We start from the raw sequence: 15874 nt of genomic DNA, 5'->3' as shown, positions 1-15874 counted from the left end.
CAGTACTGTTTCACTGTTTCACAGCTCATCAGTGCGGCTAGACAAGCAACTACCTCAAGCCAGGATCGAAACCCGATTGCTCAAACGACAGTCGGAACTTCTATCTGTTGTGCTATTTGGCTGCTGCTGCTGCTGCTGCTATGCGACCAGTGACTTAACAATGTTTTGACATTGTCCAAATACTTAAGCTCAATTTGTTTACACAAAGAGCATCACTTCTTACGCTAATGGTAATTTGTATATCACTTCCCAAAATGCTCAACCCATGATAGGAAGCATTATAGTTATCCACATACAGTACTGTTTCACTGTTTCACAGCTCATCAGTGTGGCTAGACAAGCAACTACCTAAGCTCAATTTGTTTATATATATATAAATGATGGGACGATTCCAATATTTTTGCCAATTCTAACACAATTACCGATTCTGTTCTAAATTCCCGATTCCAATACAATTACCAATTCCGATTCTTTATAAATCCCTAAATATTTTACTATAGAGTTGTTATTTTTCCCGTTTACCATAAAAACACATGTTAAATGTGCAGATATTTTCTCAATCATAAAAATTCACTTGTTGGGGGGGGGTGATCTATCGATTTTTGTTTTACCGGTAGTTTCAAATCAGTAAATATTTACTATTTTAACATAACTATCAGCAGTCGAAGATTTTGTTTAAAACAGAATCACATAATGAAGACAATCAAAAGAATCGTTTTTGGCATTGGAAAATAGGCACAAATTTTTCCAATTCTGATATCGATTCCGATACCTCCAGAAGTTCAGATTTTTCCAGTTCGTGATTCCGATTCCATTTAGTTGTCCAACACTAATATATATATATATACATATATATTGTATTTTGTGTACAGAAAGTTGTTAGATAAGACAAGTCATTGGTACCGTCGGTTTCAAGCCCGATAATTAGGACCGTTTAAGATATCCATATCAAGCTCTCTTCAGCCAATACTCGATAATTAGGACCGTTTAAAATCTCCATATCAAGCTCTTTTCAGCAAATACTCATCTCTGATGATGGTGATGAGAATTGGCTGAAGAGAGCTTGATGTGGATATCTAAAACGGTTCTAGTTATCGGGCTTGAAACCGACGGTACCAATGACTTGTCTCATCTAAGAACTTTCTGTACACAAAATACAAAATATAAATGTGCTCTTATTTTTCAGATTTTCCTTTTAATTGAGCACTCTGCTGGATTTCTTTTTCCCCCCCAAAACTAATATATATATATATTCTGTCAGTCTTTATAAAACACCCATGAATAAGACATGAATAATGATATCTATACACACACACACACACACACACACACACACATACACACACACACACACACACATAGATAAATGCATGGTATGCATACATAGTCAGTTGAAGAATAAGAGAGAAAGTTAGTCGATATAAGTTGTACCGATTAGATATTTGTTGATAATCATACCAAGTGATATATAAGTTTGTAAACTATAGACCTATTGTTAGAGAAAAAAAAAAAAGAAAGAATTTTTAAAATCTCAATTCTCATTAGAAGGATATATATCTCTGGAGTTTTCTCAGACCTCTTGCTGATAATTTGTCGTTTGCAGCCATTAAAGTAGAACCGAGTCTGGAAAGCACTCAGCTTCCCAACGTCCCATTCTCCCCTTCTCTACACCTTCACCCATCCACCCCACCCACACTTTTCCTCCCACACAACTTACATTCTTTGACTTATTTCATCATTCTTAATTTATATATATATATATATATATATATATATATATATATATATATATATATATATATATATATATATATTTTGAAGGTTCCCTGTTCTTTCTTGGTTGTTCATTAACTAGGCAGGTTGTTCTCTTGCACCCCCTTTTTTCTTCCTTCACCCCCGCCCCTCTAGGAATCACTCTGTCTTGTAGTGATTATTCCCTACCTCACTTCTCATCCCAATAAAATCTCTACCTTCTTTGATTACACATTTACAACATCTCTTTAGTTAATGGGCGGTTGGAGGGAGCATATGTTTTTTCTTCTGATGCAGTTCTTAATATACCATTTTGCATTCCTTTCCTGTAACTTTGTACTTTTTTTTTTTTTTTTGGTTTGTTTGCAATTTCCTTGTCTGGAATTCATTTTTGGCTGTAATTGATATATATATATATATATATATATATATATATATATATATATATATATATATATATAATGCAGATATGTATGTAAATGTACATGTACATATGTGCATTCATATATATATATGTATGTGTGTGTGTGTGAAAGTTTATGCATGTATAAGTATATATATATATGCATATATGTATTCATATATATATGTGTGTGTGTGTGTGTGTGTGTGCGTATTTAATATATATAATGTAGATATGTATGCAAATGTACATGTACATATGTGCATTCAGTGATATATATATATATATATATATATATGAAAGTATATGCCTGTAGAAATATATATATATATATATATATATATATATATGCATATGTGTATTCATATATATGTGTGTGTGTGCGTGCGTGCATATTTAATATATTTATATATATATATATATATATATATATATATATATATATATATATATATATATATATATTTAATCCAGGTATTCAAAAGATTAGAATCATTGAAGTCCAACAAGCGTTGTTGATAGTGCTCAATCAAAGAGAGTAAATTCATAATGTTTTATTTTCTTTATGTAAATATAGTCATATTTTGCTACGATGTGCAGACCGTTTCGGTCATTAATGATCTCATCAGGCAAGAAACATTTTGAAAATTAAAAAAAAAGTTCTTTAATTTTTTATTTTATTTTAGAGGAGAAAAATATTTTACCATGTCTAACGTATAACATGGTTTAGAGTTCTCATGGTTTTAAATCGGAAAGCAGAAAGTTTTACGACTGTTATCCGTTAAGAAAAGAAGGGGGTGTTAAAAGGTCGCTAGTGGGGAGGATGTATAACAGATTAGAGATAGTAAGAAAAAAGAGTGTGAGATAGAAAAAGATTTAGGAGATAACTTTTTAAGGGGCCGAATTAAACTTCATTTTTTAAATATTTTTTATATCAAATCAATCTTTTTTTTAATTTGTATCTTAATAAATTTGTACATTAATTTATGAAATTTATCAGATAGTATTTATTTTTACTTTTTGTTTGTTTATATGTATATGTACATGTATACATACACATATAAGCATATATTCACATAAATATTGTGCTTTTAATTTTTATTTATTTATTTATTCGTTTATTTATTTATTTTTTTTTTTTTTCTAAATCATTTGAAAGGAAGAAATCCTAATCAAGATTATTTACCATGGGTCTTCCAAAACTTTCAGAATTCTACCTAATATCAATTGTGATCTCTTTAGTTTGATAGTCATTTCTAAATTTTATATACTGTTTTTGAGAATCTAATTTATCTTCATAAAATTGTGTCATCTTCTTCAGTGATTTTTGTTATACATTTGAGAGATTTATTCATTAAATTATATTGTTGAGATATTTAAGTAAATTGGTGCATTAGGTGTATGTTTTATATATATATATATATATATATATATATATATATATATATATATATATATATATATATATATATATATAAAACATACACCTAATGCACCAATTTTGTTCTAATTAAATTATGAGATTATATAAAAGTTGCTAAGAAGATGTTCTGTATAATGCCTGCAGTTTTGGGAAGTTTCTGGTCTTTTATTGAGTAACTTATCTTTGTCCTTAAACATTGTGATAAAGAATTTTTCCATAAGACAGAAATAACATGGGGTGCTAAGGGAAGAATATGTTTTAGCTTTATTCATGATATTCCATTGTCTAGTTGATATTAGATTTTTTTCTAATTAGTTCGTTATAGTATACTGAAAGTGACGTTTTTATTTTACTGTTGGGATTTTCACATAAACTTATGTGACTTCTGAACCGTTCCTTGAAAGTATTCCCTGTCATATCGATAGCACTTATTAGTATTTGGGTGCGTTTCCGTGGAGATTTTTGCTTTGTACACTACCGACGTTATTAAACAAATTCCGTTTAGTGGGCATTCTTGTTTATTTCTGCAATTACAAGATTTAGTGATACTATTTTTATTTAATTCTGACATATTATTAAGAATCTTCATATTATGTTTCTTTATTATATTACTTAAAATTTTCTCTGCAGCTATAGTTTAATTTTACCGTATTTTCATTGAACATTTCATTGAGAATATTATTAGGTGGGAAGTGTTACTTTATGAGATCAAGGTATTTTTTCCTAAATTAGTTTTGATATTTAAACTAAACGGGGTGTGAACGATATAATTTTCTTTCTTCTCTTATTTCTGGGTGTTTCAGCATTAGGTGTATATTCTAGTTATGTATTTTTGTAACCATTGTCTTTAAGTACTTTATGATAGAACAGTTTGTGAGTGTTAAAAATATCTACACTAGAGGAATTATTGTTTATTCTTTTACTGATGGAATTTGGGATGTGTTTGATTATGAATTTTGGATGGCTTGAAAGTGGGTTTACATATATGAGGTCGGTATTATCTTTTTTATAGAGTGCATATATTTTATTCATTAAATCTAAAAAAATTAACAGTTTTGGTATTTAATACTATTTCCACTTTTAAATTAATTCTTCTAAAATCCATCGTCTCTGTACAAGTCTATATCTTCTATCTCACTGTCCTTGGTTAAATTATACAAGATATATAATTACATTAGGTCAGTCATTTTAGCAGAGTCTAGGGGACCCATAGAAACATCAAAAGGCGAACCTCATCTTTCACACATCGTCCCCACCAACAAACATTTAACTCCCCTCGTTTTCTTAATGAATGACAGCCGTAAAAGTTTTTTGCCTTCCAGTTTAAAATCATGAGAACTTTAAACCGTGTTATACGTTAGACAGGTAAAATGTTTTTCTTCTTAAAAAAAAGGTCTTAAATTTTTAAATTTTCTAAATTTTTTCTTACCTGATGAAATCAATAATGATCGAAACAGTCTGCACATATGACTATATTTACATAAAGAAAATAAAACATTATATATATATATATATATATATAATTATTTACTATAATAATTATTGAATACCTATAGACACTAGTGTTTCATCCTTTTAGGAATGATCACTGCAGGGTGTGATGATTAACACCAGTCGATAGATTTGAACCCAGCGACAGAAGCCATCCCTGGCTTCATTAGCAAGTATCTAATCCATTCGGCTACCGTTAACTGCGAGAAATGCTGTTGAATTTTAAACATTTATTTCGTTTAAATGTTTTTAACATCTGTCAGAGTGATATATATATATATATATATATATATATATATATATATATATATATATATATATATATATATATATATATGTAGTGCCACGCAAAAGTATTGGATACATTTTTTTTCATAAGTTTAATTAGGGTTCAAGATTTTACCTAAAATTTGGTGAATATATTCCTATTACTATTCTAACTAATATTTGGCATAGTAATTACAAAATTAAAGTTTAGAAAATTTATATTAAAGGAAAAATATAAATCAACTAACGCAAAAGTATTGAATACATTGATTTAATATTTGGTTGCATAGCCTTTATTGCGTTCAACAGCTCCCAATCGCTTTCTATAGTTGCACACATGTTTTTTGCAAAATATATGCAGGTATTTTGCGCCATTCTTCTTTGCAAAACTTTTCTAGTTGTTGAATATTTTGTGGATTCCTCTTGTGAACATTGATCTTCAATATTTTCCACAAATTTTTTATTGGGTTGAGTTTTGGAGACTGAATGAGCCAAATAAGAACGTCAATTCCGTTATTTCTAAGTCATTCTTTGGTTAGTTTGGCAGTATGCTTGGGATCATTATCCTGCTGAAACACGAAATTGCTATTATGTCCCAACAAATCAGCAGATTTCTGGAGGTTTTTCTCCAAAATCTCCCTGTACATACATCCATTCATTCTACCATTGATGATTTCTAGTTCACCAGTATCTTTGAATGAAAAACACCCCCATGCTATAATCGAACCACCGCCAAACTTTACCGTAGGAATGATATTCTTTTTGTTATAGGTGGTGCCATTTTTATGCCATACATGTGTTGCTGTGTTTCTTCCAAAGATTTCGATTTTCGTTTCGTCTGACCAGATTACCTTGTTCCAAAATTCTTGGGGTTGTTCCCCATATGTTTTAACATAATTTAAATGTGATCATACATGTTTAAGCTTCAATAATGGAACTTTTCTTGGGGACCTTGATACAAAACCTGCACAATTTAGAACTCTACTGATTGTATCCTTGCTCACATTAATTTCCGCTTTTCTGAGGTCGGTTTGAATTTTACCAGGAGTAAGAAAAGGTTTCTTTTGTACCTTTCTGCTTACCCACCTTGATTATTTTTCGTTTAATTATCTTGGCCGACACCATCCTGGAATATTTGCAACAGCTTTACCAGAGTTTTTAAACTTTCTAATAACGTTTCCAACTGTACTAAGTGGTAGATTAAGTTCCCTTGATATTATTTGATACCCTTTTCCTTCTTTGTACTTATCAATGATTTTTTGACGAATGTCTATTGACAACTCTTTAGTTTAAGGCATTTTTATAAATGAACTCGTTGAAGGAGTGAGCCCAAACTGGAAGAATTTTATAAAATGATTTTAATATAAATCTCTCTGATTGGTCAGTGATCACTCGTTTGCATTATTGCAACACGCTAAGCAAAAGTGATTTAAATTTATTTAGAAAAAGAATTTTTTAAAAGTGTATCCAATACATTTGCATTTGTTAATTCATATTTTTCCTTAAATATAAACTTTCTAAACTTTGATTTTGTAATTACTACTCCAAATATAATTTAGAATAGTGATAGGAATATACTGACCACATTTTAGGTAAAATCTTGAACCCTAATTAAAGTTATGAAGAAGAATATAATGTATCCAATACTTTGTGTGGCACTATATATATATATATATATATATATATATATACATATGTGTGTGTGTGTGTGTAAATGTCTCTCTCTCTCTCTCTCTCTCTCTCTCTCTCTCTCTCTCCTCCTCTCTCTCTCTCTAAATATATGTGTGTGTGTGTGTATATATATATATATAGCCATCCACATACAGTACTGTTTTGTTGTATTACAACTCATCAGTGTGGCTGGACTAGCATTTTTCTCATGTCGTGGATTGAACCTACAACCATTGCATTGATAGTTGACAGTTCTAACCTCTGGTCCATGAATCGGTGCTCATAAACACCTCATCAAATGTCTATTAAATAAACATTCGCCCATCGCCTTTACAGTGTTCGAGCTACTAGTTTGTTTACAAACAAAGAGTGAGTCTTGCTTAATAGCCAATATGTGTGTGTGTATATATATTCGAATGTGCGTGCATGTGCGTGTGTGTATATATATATGTATATATATATATATATATATATATATATATATATAAGAGCAACTAGTTAATAAAACCTGTGAAAAAACACTTTGAAAAAGAGTTAAAAACATATTTAATCTGAAAAGGAAACACTTAATAAGTGGATAGTCCTTAATCCGCAGAGTTTCAAAGAAATACTTTCCTTCTCATCAGAGGGTAGGAATTAGCAAAATGCAGGATCGGATTTTGCATACAAAAGTATTTGATGAAACTGCAAGTAATCAAAGATCTTATTTGATAACAAAAAGTGAAGCAGAGGGAATATGGTGAAGAAAAAGGTGATTACACGTGAATGGATAGACTGGTGAAAGGTAAATTATCCAATGACGGTAAAATCCAAAAATATAAATCCAAGAAAGTTAATTGAATTCCCATTTGCACAAGTAAAATCCAAGGAAATCACGTAATTGGAAGATGGTTCAAAATAATCCAAAAGGCCGAAATCCATGGAATAATTCACAAATATGTACAAGGAAAAGGGGAAAAAATTCCAATAATATTAATAAAAGAAAAATAAGATATGCGTTTGACACTACTGCCGAGACAAAATGTAATTAAGAAAGATCAGTGAAGAAGAAGAGAAAAAAATCAGTGAAGAAGAAGAGAGAAAAAAATTAAATGGTGATAGAATTAAATATAAAATAGAAAAGCAAATGTCAAAATGACCCAGACAAAATGATTTTAAAAGGAGCGAAAAATATAGGGCAAAAAATAGGTCAACTGAATGTACAGGTTATTACTTAAGCAAATGTCAGCAAGAGTTGTTAAAAGACGCTAAATAGAAAAAAAATTAATAAATAAATAAAAAAAAATAATAAATAAATAATAAAATATAAAATAAAAAATAAAAAAATTTTAAGAGGAGAGGATGGCCGGTATCTGCAAATTCCCGATAAAACAAGTAAGAATGTAAGTAAATGCATATAGTAAAATATGAGTAAATATACATACAGGATATGAATGTGTGGGTAGATTGATATATTTGATAGATAGGAATATTTAATGACTAAAACGGAAATTGCAGATAAAATAAGCGGTCAAGCAAAGAAGAAATAAAGAATTAAAATAAAGGATTAATAAGTCATAAAGTATTAAGAAAGCATGTAGAAAAAACGATAATGTTAAAGAAAAATTATATATCTATCTGAAAGGTTAAAGTAATAACTATGTAATTTCAAAATTACTAGAATTAAATTTAGACTTATGTTTACAGAAAGAGATCAGTTCGTTTTTAGAATTTATTATATTATTACTTTGAGGGGAAGTAATTATATTTATAGCTTCGGTTGTGCAGAGGCGACATGACTTGGAGCCTGGAGTATAAGACTTCATTTTTTATGATAGTCCATTTGATTGAGAAGAGGGTATTATTAGAGTTAAGTTTTTTTTATTAAAGTGGTTAGAGAAGTTCCTTGGTTATTATTAGAATTATGGTTGTTAAAAGAAGAGATGTGGTTTGATATTCTTTTCTTAATTAATGTTGAAGTAGCGCCGATATATGTATGTACTTTATTAAAAGCTCGAGGTCTGATATTAATTTGCTGATTTGTATTAGTTAAATAGTTTGAATTTTGTTCATAGTGTTCAACAAAGGGTGAGGCAATGATCGTACGAGGACTATTTTGGAGGGGATAATGAGTGTTGTTAGTGTTAGGATGGCTGTTAGGAGAAATATTATTATTCTCATTATTATTATTATTATTATTATTATTATTATTATTGCTAGTTGTATGATTGTAGATGGAGGGGCTGCTCGAGTGGTATATTGAATTAGTAACTATATATATATATATATATATATATATATATATATATATATATTAGTAACTATATATATATATATATGTGTGTGTGTGTGTAAGATGATGTATATGTATACTTGTATATTATGAATATATATGTAATGTATGTGTACATATGCGGTGTGCATGTATAAATAATTTAAATCAGCAAATATGTATGCAATATGTCCAATGGCTCCTAAGGTATTAAGCGGTTATTTATACCCAATATGACACATGTGGTTTGATGATGTGCCCGGAAACAATTGCGTACCTTACTTTATTCGACCTTTTTACATTTGAAGAAAACGATAAATAGAACACGCGGTCACTCAGCGATAAGAGAAAAGCACCTTGATAAAATGTTGGATCGAAAATTTTCACTATTCTTTGAGACTCCCAGAACAAAAAATAAATAAACCAACGTAAAATAAGAAGAGGTCATGTAAAAAAAATATCTTTTTTTCTCCTTCAATCTAATATAGATTTCTTACCACGAAAAGAATTAAAAGATAAAACACAGAAAAAATATAAAATAAAAGCAGAAGAATACAGAGTATCAGTCTTAGAAAAGTTGTTTCCTTATAGTTGTGTGCTCAGGTGTCCTCTCCAAGAATCTGATGTCAGAATCCTCTTTGATGGGTGCAGGTTACAAGCAGAGAGATGAAAAGATAATTTCTTCCCCCCCCCAAAAAAAAACGATCTTTGATCATTTTTACATTTTTTGCAATTTTATATTATTTTATGTGTGTGTGTATGGGGGGGGGGCTTCTATCACGTGTATTTTCTCATATTTAGGCAATTAGTTACTTATATATATGTATCTCTCTCAATATATATATATATATATATATATATATATATATATATATATTTGTCTTTACATAAGCGCATAAGCAGTAGTTTGTTGCTACACAGTCATGAGCATGTTTCGGTCTACTAGTATTTCGTTTTCGAAAATAAGGGTTGTTGCCTGATGAGGTCTCTAGTAAGTAAATACTAGTAGACAGAAACATGCTCATGACTGTGTAACAACAAACTACTGCTTATGTAAAGACAAATGTAACTTGCTCTACTTCTGTATTGAGCACTCTGATATGAACCTCGTTATATTTCACTGGTTACTCTACATTACTATACACTCTTCAGTCTGGTGTTTTACAACTGAGTTACGAAACCTTGTCAAATGTTATTTATTATTTTTTTTTTTACACAGTGATCACCACTTATCAAGGCCCGGAAGCCACTCAGCGATAAGGGTTATTGCAAGTACAGTACGTTAGTGTGGAGATTTGAACAAGTGTTTACTTAAGGGGGCGGTTCATTAGGAATTTGTTAACGTTGGACTTGAACACATCCAAGTTGTAGTCAGGTGGGAAGCAGGCAGACGGAACAGAGTTCCACAGGCGTGCACTTCTAAGAAAGAAGCTTTGTTCATGGAATCCACGTTTTGATTTAGGCACAGATATAGAGTGGGGGAAATTTTTCACAGTGGATTCAGCTAGACGGGTGTTTTTTGTGAAAGATTGACGAGGGAGGACCAGAGAGTGGAGTTCATACGAGCACCTGCCATGGAAATAATGATAAAATAAGGATAGGCTCGCAACGTCTCTTCTGTGGGAGAGAGGTTGCAGGATAGAGAAAAGGGCATCCCCCACTAAACCATGAAGTCTATTTTGTACTCTGTCAAGGCAGGATAGGCTGTTTTTAGCAGCTCCTGCCCAGATATGGCAACAGTATTCCATCCTTGGACGTACTTGGCTTTTATATAGATAGAGAATTGCATCAGTAGTGAGATATTTTCTGGAGCGGTAGAAGGATCCCACCATCTTTCCAGCGACCTTGGCAACAGATCAGGAGTAAATCGTTATGCACGATTTTATCTCTTTTAAATAAAAGATCTGTTGTTGTTATCTTTTCAAGCAATATTAATAGTTTGAAGCGCTGCTTTTTTGTTTTTTTTTAATTTAATTTTACTACATAAGCGATGATGGAGTTACTTTCTCTTTGTTTTTGCATATAAATGCGTAGCTCCTTTTATGGATAGGATGTATTTATTTATTTGTCTATTTCTATTTAAAATTTTTCAATATTTCAATATTTTTATAGGCATTGCAAATTGTGTAGTCATAGGTTTGGGCCTTAATCCAAAAGTTTAGCCATGCTGACGACATGCTGATAGCTAGAAACACGTGTGTCCATGGAGTATTTTTATGCATGTAAAACTATATATATATATATATATATATATATATATATATATATATATATATTGTGTGTGTTTATATAGGCAGCATTTTTTCATTTAAACAAACATTGTTAAAGATGACAGAGAGCTCTCTTTCTACAGTTAAGAACAGATTGAAGGAATTTAATTTGCGAGGCTGAGTTCAAAGATGCAAGCCAATGATTTCTGTAAAGAACAGAAAGTGCCGTCTGGACTTCGTCAGATGCAATGAAGATCACTACTCTTCATAGTGGTCGAAAGTGATTTTTAGCAGCGAAACAAGTTCAGTAGTCTAGGTAGCGATGGTAGGCAGTACATCCGTTGAAGGAAGGACGAAGAATTTAATCCTAGATTAAGTTTCAATGCGGCAAGGTGATGAAGGTTCAGTTTTGGTGTGGGGTGTTATTAGTGTCAATGACCAGGGCCTATAGGTCGTTTGCAAGGTCGAATTAATTTAACCAAGTACATCAATATGCTGACTGAGCATTTTATATCCTACTTTGGTCGGAATTTGGATGATAATCCCATCTTCATTCAAGATAATGCTTCCATTCCCACAGCTGAGAATGTGAAGAGGTTCCTTGCAGAGCATGATATGCAGTGTTTGTATTGGCCTGCACAATCTCCAGACCTCAGTCCTATCAAAAACGTATGGCATTACATCAAGCAACAGCTACGCAATGATAAAATTTCAAATCTGGAAGAACTTTAGACAAAAATTAAGGAGAAGTGGGATGCCCTTTCACTGTAGTATTGATGCAGACTAATTCAAGAGAATGCCCTGAAATTCGGAGGCTGTCAAATTGCAGAAGGACTATGCTGCTAAATATTAATTAATTCATTGTGTTCCGGTTCTATTTGTGTTGCAATTGTGTTCTAAAGTTACATTTAAATAACTATTTTCCATTGCCCTCTTCTCTACCCTGCAACCTCTCTCCCACAGAAGAGACGTTGCGAGGCTATCCTTGTTTTATCGTTATTTCCATGGCAGGTGCTCGTCTGAACTCCAATCTCTGGTCCCCCCTCGCCAATCTTTCACGAAAAACACCCGTCTAGCTGAATCCACTGTGAAAAATTTCCCCCACTCTATATCTGTGCCTACATCAAAACGCGGATTCCATGAACAAAGCTTCTTTCTTAGAACTGCACGCATGTGGAACTCTGTTCCGTCTGCCTGCTTCCCACCGGACTAAAACCTAGATATCTTCAAGTCCAATGTTAACAAATTCCTAATGAACCGCTCCCTTAAGTAAACGCTTCATCAAATCTCCACACTAACGTAATGTACTTGCAATAACCCTTATCCCTGAGTGCCTTCCGGGCCTTGATAAGTGGTGATCACTGTGTAAAAAAAAAAAAAAATTGTGCGGAGTTTCTTTTTGCCTTCTCGATTTGAAGTTAATTTTTTAAAATTGACGTGAACACTAGGATACTTCAATTAAAAGTCAAATATAAACAGGTAAAATTATAGAGGAATAAAAGGTGAATCAAATGAGGTATAGGTTGTTTAAACAGTTACAATCAATTTAGCTTAAATTTTCGGTTTTCGAAAAAATGGCAAGTGTGAACTTTCTGTATATATGTATATTGATATACAACTTTTTTTTAGCAATTTTATAAGTTCCGAATCACAGCAACTATTGATCAGAAGTTAACAAATGAAGACTCGTTGGAAAAGTAATGACCTGACTTGCAAAGTGGGTTATATGACATTTGCCTTTGAGGTTGTACATTAAGGGGATCATCCATCATCCAGAGCCTATTTGTGGCACTTTTTTACAGCCATAAAATTTCAATCATAGTCATTTGTTTTCCTAGTTTTGCATATGAATTACAAAATATCTGATATTTCCCCAAATGGAAGGGAGACTAAAACTTGTTGCTATGGTTTCAAATGATCTGAAATAACAGCAAGGGGAGACTTGATTCCAAGTATTTCTCATATTTTATATTTCCCTTCTTTGGTTTTCATACATAAAGTAAATTTCACAGTGTATAAGGATTATTTGATACTGGAGATATTCATAATTGTACCCTATTTCCAAAAGAGGGGAGATATAACATGAGAAATATTTGAAATCAAGTCTCCACTTGCTGTTATTTTAGATGATTTGAAACCATAGCAACGAGTTTTAGTCTCCCGTCTATCAAGGCCACAAGGCCAGAAGTTTTGGGGATATATATATATATATATATATATATATATATATATATATATATATATATATATATATATATATATATATATATAATCAGACACATTCTTGCTGCACATACTAAGGAATGTTTAAATTAACTGAGAATTGTATATTCTTCATTATACTTTATTTTGTCTCTATATCTTCATGTATTTACGCATACATATGTTCATATATTATAATGAACAAGTTGTTTCTTTAAACGAGGATATGAATAGGCTTCCTTGTGTTAATTATCTCATTTATGCATTCATCAGTAGCCGTTTTTATATGTCATTAAATGTAATACGCTTAAAAAAAAACATGTTAGAATTAACAAAAAAGTAAAAAGAGGGTTTCCTTTTTATAAATATGCAGAATAATTCTGGATGTACAAATTAATTTGCCTTTTCTAATTTTTATATACAAAATTGTGTTAGAAAGTTCAGACTCTAAAGGAATTTGAATTTCACTTATATTGATAACCTTTTCTTTGCTCCTCCTTCCTATTACATCTTTCGCACAAAAGAGGCGTTACAAGTCCTTCTCTGACGTTTCTGGATATTTTAGATGAGAATTAGTTATTCGTATTATTGTGATTCATCAGAATACTGTTCTCATCTTGAGGGTGATTTTCACAACATTTCGGTCGATGTAACCTTCGAACTTCTTCAGGTGTATCTTGTCAGGAATTTGGACAAGATACACCTGAAGAAGGTCGGAGGTTACATCGACCAAAACGTTGTGAAAATCACACTCAAGATGAGAACAGTAGTCTGATGAATCCAAATAATACAAAGTCCTTCTCTGTTCTATTGTTATTTTTGTGGCAGGTGCTCAACTAAGCTGCAATATATTGTCCCCCCCCCCTCTGTACAACAAAGACTCGTCTCGATACAACCACTGACAGCAGTTTCCTTTACTCTATATCTATGCCTAAAACTAAACGAAACTTCCATGAGCAAAGTTTCTTTCCTAGAACTGTCTGTAGAACACAATACTACAGGATTACCTTCCAGCTGAATATAACATGATCACTTTCAATCCAATGCACACAAGTTGTTATTGTACCGTTCTCTTAAATAATAAAATCCAAGTAATTTTCACCATTACTGATCGCCACGGTGTTGTCTAACCGACCACTTGACACTCATCACCGCTTATCAGCGAATGGCTTTTGGGCCTTGATAAGTGGTGACCACATTGAAATAAAAAAACATATCTTTGCACATCCCCACTCTTCTATCAGCAAAGAACTTTTAGTATGTTTGGGTGACAAATGAGATCGTACACACATTTTTTGAACTTATATATATATATATATATATATAATTATAAAACTCAAATGAACTTGTAACGATGTATGTAACCCACTTTCCGTTTTATGACATCCAGTTGCGCATGCGCGCATGACCTGCACACTGAAATATTAACGTTATTATTTCGAAATTATTATTTAACATGGGAAAAGTGGGGTTTAAAATAACTTAAACGTAATACAGAAATGAACGATGTAAAATAAAAAGCAGATATATCAAAATTTGAATTTAACTATAATAAGTATTATGGTATCTGTTCAGTGCAATAAGTATGGCCAACCACTTATAATTCAGTAACTGTAATTTTTTTTTTCAAAATAATCAATTATAATGAACAGAACGGCTCATAGGAATCTATCTATATTCTTTTTTCATTTTAATATACTTTCATAGAAATGTTTCTGTTATGTAAAAAAAAAAAAAAAATTTCTTTACATCACAAGTGTCACGCTCATACATGAATTCCATAGCTAATATAACATACTGACCCAACGGGTCACGGGTAATCTAGTATATATATAATTATTATTATTACTATCATTTTTTTCCAGAGGTTAAGTACCTATTTACCTATTTACTATGCCTCCCCACGGGACAGAGTTAGACACCAGGGTCGTTTTTTAACGTGGAGAAAAGGTACAAAAATAAAAATTGTCTCAGTCGTGAAGGATTTCTCCTCCACCGAAAGAGAACAAGAAAATGAAGTGCAGCATCTGAAGAACAGATGGTATTTATTTGCTCCCCCACCGAGCAAATTAGGCACAAGGCCAATTTTTAATGTGAGGAGTGAAGGGAGGGGGAAGGGAAAAAGGGGACCAGCTCCCGAGAGGTGGGAAATGGGAGCTGGTTAATGGTCAGGCATGTGGGGTTGCCCCCACATCTGGTCTTTG

The sequence above is a fragment of the Euprymna scolopes genome, chromosome 9 (assembly GCF_053919585.1).
Source record: "Euprymna scolopes isolate OS-2025 chromosome 9, ASM5391958v1, whole genome shotgun sequence".
NCBI lineage: Eukaryota > Metazoa > Mollusca > Cephalopoda > Sepiida > Sepiolidae > Euprymna > Euprymna scolopes.
This window is presented reverse-complemented; position numbering follows the sequence as displayed.